This window comes from Procambarus clarkii, unplaced genomic scaffold (genome assembly GCF_040958095.1).
Source record: "Procambarus clarkii isolate CNS0578487 unplaced genomic scaffold, FALCON_Pclarkii_2.0 HiC_scaffold_272, whole genome shotgun sequence".
NCBI lineage: Eukaryota > Metazoa > Arthropoda > Malacostraca > Decapoda > Cambaridae > Procambarus > Procambarus clarkii.
The window spans coordinates 53,967-65,232 of record NW_027189305.1 but is presented as its reverse complement, the minus strand read 5'-3'; positions in this window follow the sequence as shown (position 1 = coordinate 65,232).

Below are 11,266 nucleotides of genomic sequence, written 5' to 3'. Positions count from 1 at the left end.
AATATTGGTATATTTCTAACACAATCTCACGGGAGTCATTATATTATTGATTATATTTATCTATTGATGCTTGAGAAAAGGAATCTATAATGAGAACGGAGTTATGAACGATAATCTACTTGCACACAAACAACATATATTGAGACATTCACACATGTTGTGAGCTTCACAACAGCAACGGAATAGCGTGTTGTGAGCGTTGCAGTACATGAGTGAGTTGTTATTGTTGCAACACAGAAATAATGTGTTGTGAGTGTTGCAACACATGACTAACATATTTGTTGTGAACGTTGCAACATAAAATAATATACTGTGAGAGTAGCATCACGTTATTTCTGCGTTGCAATGGTGCAACACTCACCACATAATATCCCTGTGTTGCAATGGTGCAACACTCACCACATAATATCTCTGTGTTGCAATGGTGCAACACTCACCACATAATATCTCTGTGTAGCAATGGTGCAACACTCACCACATAATATCCCTGTGTTGGAATGGTGCAACACTCACCACATAATATCCCTGTGTTGCAATGGTGCAACACTCACCACATAATATCCCTGTGTTGCAATGGTGCAACACTCACCACATAAAATCCCTGTGTTGCATCATTCAAACCCCATTATTTCTGTGTCGCAACACGTTATTGCATGCAACATTCCTGTCCGTTGCACGCAACATTCAAAACACGTTATTCCTGTCCGCTGCAACATTCACGATACGTTATTCTTGTATTACAACGCTGCAACACTCAACACAATATTACTGTGTTGCAGCGTTCATAATACTTTATTTCTGCGTTGCATTATTCACAACACTTTTGTTCCATGGTGCAACACTCACAACTTACCACTCCAGTGTTGCAACACGCACAACGGGTTATTTTAGCGGTGCAACTCTCACAACACGCTAATCTTGTGTTGCAATGATGTAACACTCACAATCTATAATTTATGCGTGCAACACTTACAGAACGTCATTTCTGTGTTGCACTACTCACAAAATGTCATTTATGTGTTGTAACACTCACAACACGTTATTCCTGTGTTGCATCGCTGCATCACTCACAACATGTTATTGCTGTGTTTCAACACTCATAAGACGTTAGCAATGTGATGCAACACTCGACTCGTTTTCCCATCAAGCGTTAAACGTTGTATTCTTGCACCATATTAATTGTTCATTGTTAATATGTAAATTATAAATGATATGAGATTGAAAAGATAGATAAAAGGTGATGGAAAATACTGTTATAAATAGATAAATAGAAAATAATTAAAATAACAGGAAAGAATATATAAATTATATGCAAATGGATAGTTATTAAAGATGGTTAAGTGTATAAATACAAGTGATTAAGTATCTAAAAATGTTAATGGATTAATAAATACATGATGATTAAAGTACTAATTTAAATGTGATAAATAGATATGTAAAAGGTGCTGGAATAGATCCATAAAAAGTGAATAAATATTAAAGGGATTAAATAGATGAAAAAGTAAGACTCAATAATTCCAATTAAAGTGTTATTTGGGTAATATATGAAAAAATGAAGTTCCGGTCAAGAGGTAGAACTGGTGACCGCGTGAACACCGGGTCCGACCTCCCAGTCTGGCCACGACTCTTCCTGCTTAATGAAGAACTCAATAGTCATACATTCATCATACATCATCAACTGACATTGTAGGCATGAGAAGAAAAATCAGTTAGGAAAATAATTTATGTTATGAAGCGAGGTAAAGCAAGTCAAGGTAATTATGAGGTGAAATTACTAGACCAGTATGATTATATAGCACTTGGAAGGAATATTAAGATCTGAGATACACAAGAAAGAAGTGAACGAATTGTAGGCTACCTCTTGAACCATCGGAGATCGAGCGCGGACTCTGCAAGAATCGAGAGGACGGAGTGGAGTAACGGTGTCCAAGCACTTGGACCATCGGGGATCGAACACAAACGTATTTTATAAGCAGCACAGATCTAATAAATTTAAGCAAACTGAAGTGTACACAGTTGTTCTCACCAGTTCTTTAAGGCATATAAATTAGGTATTGAACTTGGTAATTATCTAATAAAATATTAGTTTTTGCGCAGGCTGTTTATAGGCATAGATGTTCACCTAGATGTACTCATCTGGACGTGATCACCTGCATGTGCTCACTTTGATGTTCTCACTCTAATAGTCAGTCTTTCATCTTGTTTAAAGCTCAAATATTACTGATACCTTAAGCTGCTTTTGTAGTGTTCATGTTTGTTTCGTAATAACCGTAAGACAGGAACGCAGTTGAATAGAGAAAAAAAGGGATACATTAGTATAGTTGACGAATAGATTTGATTAAGATTTTTCTTTTAGTTGACGAGAAGTGTTTAAAACCCAGAACAAAACCTGATCGATGGAACTTGACTGTATAATGTTTTTCAACTTATAAGTTTCAATTTTTTACCTAAACTTTTTTAAAAGATTTTCTTGGAGTTATATTTCTACATTGAAGACTTTGTGAATTGATTCTTAATGGCATAGAAATAATCACAGAAAAACACTTTTATTCTGTGGTGCAAAACTCCCAATATGTTAATCCTGAGTTGCAACACGCACAACGGGTTATTTGTGTGGCACAACTCTCACAACACGATAATCTTGTGTTGCAATGATGTAACACAACACTCACAATCTATAATTTATGCGCGCAACACTCTGAACAACACTGCAACCTCAGAACGTCATTTCTGTGCTGGACTACTCGCAAAATGGCATTTATGTGTTGTAATACTCACAACACGTTATTCCTGCGAAGCATAGTTGTAATTGAAAAGAGATTGAACAGAAAGATAAAAGGTGATAGCAAAATAACTAAACCGATAAGTTATAAATAGATAAATTGAAAATAATTAAATAAACAAATAAAACGGGAAAGAATAAATGAATTATATGCAATTAAATAGTTATTAAAAATGATTAAGTGTATAAATACAGGTGATAAAGTATCTTAAAATGTGAATGGATTAATAAATACATGATGATTACGAACCAAATTATATGTGATAAATAGATATGTAAAAGGTGCTGGAATAGATCTATAAAAAGTGAATAAATTTTAATTAAATGTTGAAAACTAGAACTAGTGAAATAGAGAAATAAATCTAGTAAGTGAACATCTAGAAAATTGTTACTAGAAAATGACCCTGTCTCTAGATAAGTTGTATGAGTGAACTGGTTTGAGAACCATCTAGTAGGGTCTCTAGAAACGTTGATCAGTGGGGAACTTTATCTAGATTTTTCTAGACCCTAGATACTGATAGTTATATATATATATTTTTTTTAATTTTGTTGTGGTTTACTGAACAATAAGGGTGTGGTACACAGTCTGACAAATGTGTTCACCCGCTGTTGTTGTGGACTTGAGTATGAACTCTGGGATATTAGGAGTTTGATGAACTCATATCCAGAGTGTTGTTGTTGGTTAAGAGACATGTCTGTGGACATTGAATTTTTTTTAATAAAAATATTTTTGTGTATTTTCTTTAGGTTTAAAGATCTGAACACGCTGTGGTAGGCAGTTGCCACAGGTGTGGAGTGGAACACTAGGTCCCTGAGAGGTAGTGTTCCTCTATTTTGATATAATTTTTTAATGACATTGATTTTTTTAATGTTTCTATGTGATGTGTTTGATCTTTATTCCAGGTGAAATACTGGGATAGCTGAAGGCTATCGGCTGATTCTAGCTAGTTGATAGTTGTTAGGTTTGAATTTTTCCAGTTATTGTTACTATATCAAGACAGGTATAGGATGTTTTGTCTACCAGGTAGTTGGAAGGGTGCGGGGCTGCACCCAAGTGGACAGCCAGGATTATAGGGACGGTCTCTGTCCTTATGTTTTATGTACTATTACTGTGTTTGTTATGTGCTGTTATGTATTTGTGCTGCTTTTTCAGTCATGTTCCCCCTTTTTTTTTTTTTATCTTTATTTGTATTTGTTCTCAACACTTTTTATTCTTTATGCTCAATTAGTATTAAGTTCTAGATATTAATGTTTTTCCTGCCCGAAACGCATTGCGTAATAGTGGCTTTAGGCATTGTATGTACTAGCTCTATCTATATATCAATCCATTAATGTAACATCACTTGTATGTATGTACCTAACCTGAATAAACATATTTATTATTTATTATTTATGTATGTATTCATGCTGGGGCACACCTTTTGGGAGTGCCATTATTTGTTTGGGAGGATTGTATGGAATTAGTTAGGATTAGATAATTATTTCTGTTGTTTTGAGGCATTGGGTCATTTATTGTTAGTTAAATGTTGTTTTTAGAGTTAATGATTATGATAGGGCAGGGTTCTGGATAAGAATTTTGTGCCTTAAACTTCTTTACACACAAATTTCTTAATTTCCGAAGAGGGGAAGTTGTAAGGGTATGTGTCAGTCCTCAGTCCGACCTCTGGTCATTCTCCCCTCCCTGCGGGCAGTCCCCTTCTTTCCAGAGTCAAGTTACCCTAGTCCGGTGGTCGTCACTTGTTCCCCAATCCCTATATGTCTCTAATCTTTCCAAATCATTTGTCTCCCAGTCATTTCCAATCCCCTGTTTCCAACCCGTTTCCCCTCTCCTGCCTTTTGCCACTCCAGTTGACAGTTTTAGAGCAGTGACAAATTACCGTAATTCTCAAGTTACACGTGGGTGCCCAGCCAGCAGTCCCTCAGGAAAGTCGTTGGTGTCTTCCCAGTTTTTGGACTTTCTGTCAAGAGGAATTGACCCTTATGGTCAAGCCTGATCCGGATTGGTTAAAGACATGTAGGCCTGGGGAGGCGGGGCCTCACAGGGTAGTGCCTGCCTATGGCATTGACCCGGTTTCTAGATCACCTAGTTATGTTTAAATCCATTGGCCATAGGCTTGGGATAGGCGGAGTTAATTTGGGCCTAGGAACTAGAGGGTGGAGCCTGTTCCACTGGTAAGCGTTCTTAATAAAGAATAGTTAGTGTGTCTTGGGACTTCAACTGGGGTACAGGTCAATTGACCTGCGGGCAGCCAATCAACAGCCTTTGGCAAGCTGCAGTATTGAAGGTAATTGTGCCAGTTGAGTTTTTGTAACATTGGTATTACATTCCATTGCCTCATAGGTTATGTAGAGTAGGCTATGTTTCAATTTTGATTTAAATATACGGGTTCAAATAATCAAATAATATAAAGGTAATTGTGTTTAGTTATCTGTTCCTTTTGATTAATGACTGTGTTATTAATTCTTGTGATTTTCATTTGCTGTGCTAGGAATTCCCCTGTGTTCTCCATCTTATAAATAGTAAAGTCGCTCTAGAATCTCCCGTTCAGTTCAGTAAGACTACAGTATTAATCCATTAAGATTCATTTTCTTGCCATTTTGAGTTCCCTGATTATTGAGTTCCTTCCTTCCTGGGGACCAATAATTTTAGACACATTCATTTATGTTGGGAAGGTGGTGGCAGTGTTTAATGTTTTTTTTATTTTATAATTAGTAAGAGAATTACACAGTGGTCAGAGAGAGACGATCACAGAGAGGCAGCGGTGATTACATTGGTAACAAGGGTTTAGGTGTTATTACAATAATGGTCTAGTGGACGTTACAACATGAGTCTAATACAGAGTTAAGAGTGTTCTGCGTGTTAGCATACCCAGTGGTGTGTATCATTATATCATCAGCATAGCTAATGATGTGGACGTTGGGTTTGCTCGGTATAGAGTTTAACAGCGTATTTATTCAGATATTAAATAAGGTAGGACTGAGGACACCATCCTGCGGGGTACCTAGTTCAAAGTCTCTTGTTACACTCCTATGCCCCTGGAAAAATACAGATGACTTCCTGTTGGATAAGTAACCCCTGTTCCAAGAAAGAAGCCGACCACCAATATTCATTCTTGCAAGCTCACTCAAGATAACATGTCTATTTGCAATATCAAAGGCAGACTTAAGATCTAGGAAGGTGGTGTATGACTTTTCAGTGTGCAGGGTAAGAAAGGTGGTGATGCAATGATGCACACTCCTTCCATGCATGAAGCCATATATCTGGGGGGATAGCATGGTTCTTTTTCTATGGAGGAGACGGTTTAGGACCATTCTCTCGAATGTTTTGCAAATGCAGCTAGTAAGGGAAATTGGGCGGAAAGCATTCTCTTGATTTGGCTTGGGAATTGGAATGATTATATTGTTGGTCCAAGAGATAGGAAGTTCCCCAGTAACATAGCTCATATTATACAGCTCAAGCAGGGGATTCCCTGGTACTAAAGGGAGCAGACGCAATATGTCATAAGTGATACCATCTTCACCGGAGATGTGGCTTTGCCTTTGTTTAGGGCCGCGAGTATTCAAACTCAGTAAATGGCACGTTGCATTCATCTTCCTTGTGGAGCATGAAGTCAACGAGCCTTTCTCGATCTCCGTAACCAACATTTAATCTGAACTGTATGTGTGGGAAGATTATTAAAGCTAGAGGTGGTTGCCCAAGCATCGACTAACTCGTTTGCTCTGTGTAGAGGGTGAGGGTGTGCTACTTGGCCGATCTTATCGCCTTTAATTCTTTTAATGTCCTTCCATGCCTGGCTGAGGAGGGTGTGAGAGTTGAGACTGTTAACAAAAGTTTCCCAGTTATCTTGCCTGAGCTCTGTCATGCGCTCCCTCGCCTTGGCTAGGGCTTTCTGAAAGAGCTTGAGCATTGCTGGCGTACGTGTTTCCCAATATGCAAGCCCAACTCGTCTGGCAGTGCGTTTCAAAGTACGCAGTTTGGGGTCATTGTAATAGGCATGGCGTTTATTACCTTTCATATCGTTCCGATTATTGGATGGTGCAGGGGGCCGACCTAAAGGGTCAGCAAAAGTCTGAATGCTCTGTACTAGACCGTCGTTAAATGTCTGGACTGTGGAGGGATCATAAGTGTTGTACCACTCTGACATATGAGCAACAAAGTCTTCACGTCGAGCAGGAGGAACACTGAGCCGTTGCGTTTAAAAGTCCCACCGGGCAGGATGGTATTTCCTATACATAGAGTAGTCAATCTAGGGTGATGATCTGACAACAAATCTGTTACAATAGATGATGTGCACCAGACGTGAGAGACGTTGAAACCAACACAGAGGCCTAGAATGCCTCCACAAATATGCGTGGGTTCAAGGTCACCCACAATCTGCACATCTTGGTGACTATTTAGTAGCGACAGCAGTTGATTCCCATTACCGTTACTGAAGCGAGAGCCACCAATGTCCTTGTGTCTAGCATTGTAGTCACCAAGAATGATGGTTGGCTCTGCTTGAGCGCAGGCCGGAAGATCAATATAATTTAACTTTCCTGCTGGAGCATATAGATTAAATACATTGAGAACAGAGTTGCCCACATAGATCCTCACTCCATGATACTGTTGACCGGCAGTTTGTTTTTCTGGCAGAAGTTGATGGGGGTAGGGATTGTTTGATGTATAGAATGCAAGAGTTACTGGATCTGAGGTTGTAAGAAACAAATGAGGGCAATTTCGTGGGTGAGGATCTTGCGGGAACTCTGCACTCCTGGAGACATACAATATCGATGTGTTCAGTTGTTACTGTGTGATGTAAATCTGAGAAACCTTTTTTTGAGGGATGCAATGTTCCAGCTAAGGACGGATAACTTAGTTAATTGTGCATTTAAAGTCAGCATTATATATTGATATTATTAGTTCACTTAATATATATTATCTATATACATATTATCTATTGCACTACGATATAAGTCCAGGAACATTTCTTAGTTTATTACCAATGTCACACATTTGCATCCAATGGTCTAGTACAATTTGTCGGTCATTTCCAGCTATAGAGTCGCTTTGAACATACTTTAGCACAACTTTGGCAGTTAACTTGCGTGGAAGGACTCCACTACACAAGATTTCAAGATCACTAGAAGTTTCTCCTGATGGGCAAGCGAACACATGTTTGGAGGGTTCAGGGGTGGAAGGGGGAGTTTGGCGGTCATTGCTTACAAGTCCCCTCATACGCGTGAGCATCATCGAAATATCGCTGGTGGATTTTTTCTCATGTTGGAGTTGCTCTTGCAGCCGCTCCGTTTGCTGCTGTGACTGCTGCTGGTGTTCCTGCAACCGGTCACGAAGGGCAACCACTGCTTGAACAGTGGAGCAACCCAAGGGCGAGGTGGTAGGGAGGCTGAGGTTGCGATCTGTCTCATTTTGATCCAGTTCCTTAATTATCCCCCACTTCCAGTTGACTGTGGGGGTCCAGTGAACTCTAATGTCAATCCGGACCTTAAAAGCTTCCTAGAAGGTTGTAACAGATCCCATAAGCACCACACCAGAAACAAATACCTATTTGATATTCCAAGAGTAAAACTTAGTCAAACTAGAAATGCTTTACAAATCAAGGGACCTGGAATGTGGAATGACCTTCCTAATTATGTTAAAGACTGTACCTCTCCCAACCAGTTTACGATGAAAACTAAGTACTACCTAATTAACTCAATGCAACCTACCTCACCCCCAAAATGTCAACCCATGTCTTCTATTTTAAACAATGCTGTTTAGTTGACCAAATTGTATTTTTGCTTTTTTTCAGCCATGTTTCCCCCCCCCCCTTTTTCCATCTTTTTCTTATATTTTCTCAACACAATTTATACTTTAATCTCAATTAGTATTAAGTTTTAGTCTTGTAACACGGATAAGGTTCCCTCTCTCTTTACTTCTCTTCTTTCACCTTCACTCGTATTCTTTATTCACTAACTTAAACCAAGGAACCCCAGAGCTACACTTGAGCCGACCCCACGCCACGTGGTCTTAAGCCGCTTGAACGGATTAAGATTCTACAACCCTTATGACGTGAAATAGACTTCTAGCAAAACTCTAGAATCACCTTGCGCTGCCACCACCAGACCATTACCCCTGAGCAATGACCGAGGTCTGGATCGATCATGCTAATCAATGAACCTTGGGGCTTGATCCCCACTAGTAATATAGGGGAGGGTTGAATTTTTGCATTAAAAGTGCGGAATTATCAAAATCAAAGGGATAATGAATTCTTACTTGGTGTTAGAATCTGCGGCCCAACTCGACTCGGCCTCGTGGGCACCACGTGGTCCGGAAACATGTAAACAATATTACAAATAAGGAAATTAATAAAAAGACAAATTTACTAGCTAAATGGTTTCATTCAAAACTAAACAAAATCTAAAATCAAAGCACTCCCTACTGAACACTCCCTATAGTGAAATGCGATGAGTTGACCTAATTCCCTATACCAACTCTTAGCAACTCTACCTTGAGGTGACCAGCTCGGTGTTAGTGCTAGTTCATGGGGCAAGTGGGTCGAGGTCACCTGCCCGGGCCGCTCCTAGTACCACACTGTCTTTCCCTCATGCTCCTCCACCCAGAAGCACAGATCAGTGTTCTTCCGCCTAGTTTACTAAGTTACTAGCAAGGCTTAAGTTTAACAACTAATCTCTGTTGTACTAAACGACCCAGATTGATTGAATTCTTTTAACTGAAGTTAATTACACAAGCATCTAGGGAAGAACTATTTCCGATTACAAAATGGCTATTTGACCTTTGAGAAAATAACAAAAATATGGAGCTTTAGTGACCTTCGTGACCTAAGGTCGCCCAAATGATTGCGCAGTAGAGACTATAGTCCCGCTAGTGATGTCACTGATGGTGACTTACTCATTATCCTTACAATTAGGATCCTCTCGATATTATAAACAGTAATATTATACAATTTGAATAAAGACTTATTTCTCTAAATTACTGAATACTATAGAATGATTCATTATACGTTGCTATGAGACAAAGGGCGCCAGCCATTTTGTGACCCAGACTGCTAATCCCCCAGGGGATGCGACCTTGTGCTTGGGTCAGGTCAAACTACAACTTGACTCCAATCTTTCCAAGTCTGGGAGAACAATATACTGAATAATTCCTACAACAAACCAGTTTGTTACAGTCTTAGTGTTTTTCCTGCCCGAAACGCTTTGCTTAATAGTGGCTTTAGGCATTGTATGTACTAGCTCTATCTATAAATCCATCAACTTTTGTATCTTACCTTGTATGTATGTACTTTACCTGAATAAAAATTTGTATTTGTATTTGTTTGTAGGTTGTACCATTGATAGCTACATATTGGTGTCTGTCACTAAGATAGGATCGGATGTAGTCAAAGGCAAGGCCTCGGATTCCATAATGATGGAGTTTAAGTAAAAGGTAGTTATGATTAACAGTATCAAAGGCTTTTCTTAGGTCAATAAAGAGTCCAATCAGAAACTCATTTTTTTGTTTTTTGTTTTTTGAGATATATACAAGAGTTGCTACATTCTTGTACAGCCACTAGTACGCGTAGCGTTTCGGGCAGGTCCCTGGAATACGATCCCCTGCCGCAAATAATCGTTTTTTCATCCAAGTACACATTTTACTGTTGCGTTAAACAGAGGCTACAGTTAAGGAATTGCGCCCAGTAAATCCTCCCCGGCCAGGATACGAACCCATGACATAGCGCTCGCGGAACGTCAGGCGAGTGTCTTACCACTACACCACGGAGACTGTACATATTTTATTTTTGTCAAGGGCTGAGTAGATTACTTCAAGGAGACTAATGATTGCATCATTGGTGCTCTTTTGGGACCGGAAGCCAAACTGGCAGGGGCTGAGTATGTCGAATTTTACGAGGTAGGAATAGAGCTGTTTGTAGATAACTTTTTCAAGTATTTTTGATAGAATGGGTAGATTTGATATTGGTCTATAATTGTTTATGTCCGCCGGATTGCCTCCTTTATGGACTGGCGTTACTCTTGCTTTTTTTAAGGATATCAGGGAAGGTGTGACACTCGATAGATTTGTTGAACAGTAGTGCTATGGGTGGCGCAAGGGCATGGGAGGCGCTCTTGTATACAATGGACGGAATTTCAATAATAATAATAATAATAATAATAATAATTTTTATTTAGGTAAAGGTACATACATAAAGAGATTTTACAAAGTTTGTTGGCTTTATAGATAGAGCTAGTACATACAATGCCTAAAGCCACTCTTACGCAAAGCGTTTCGGGCAGGAAAAAACACTAATGACTAAAGCTTAAAACTAATGGGTAAAAAGAATAAAATGTGTTGAGTACAAATAAAAATAGAGGTAAAAGAGGGGGGAACATTGTTGAAAAAGCAGCACAAATACAATTACAAATTATTACAGAAAATTACATTCAAACAGCGTTGATTTGAAAAACAAAAAAACAAAAACAAAAAACATACATGGGTTGACAATAGAG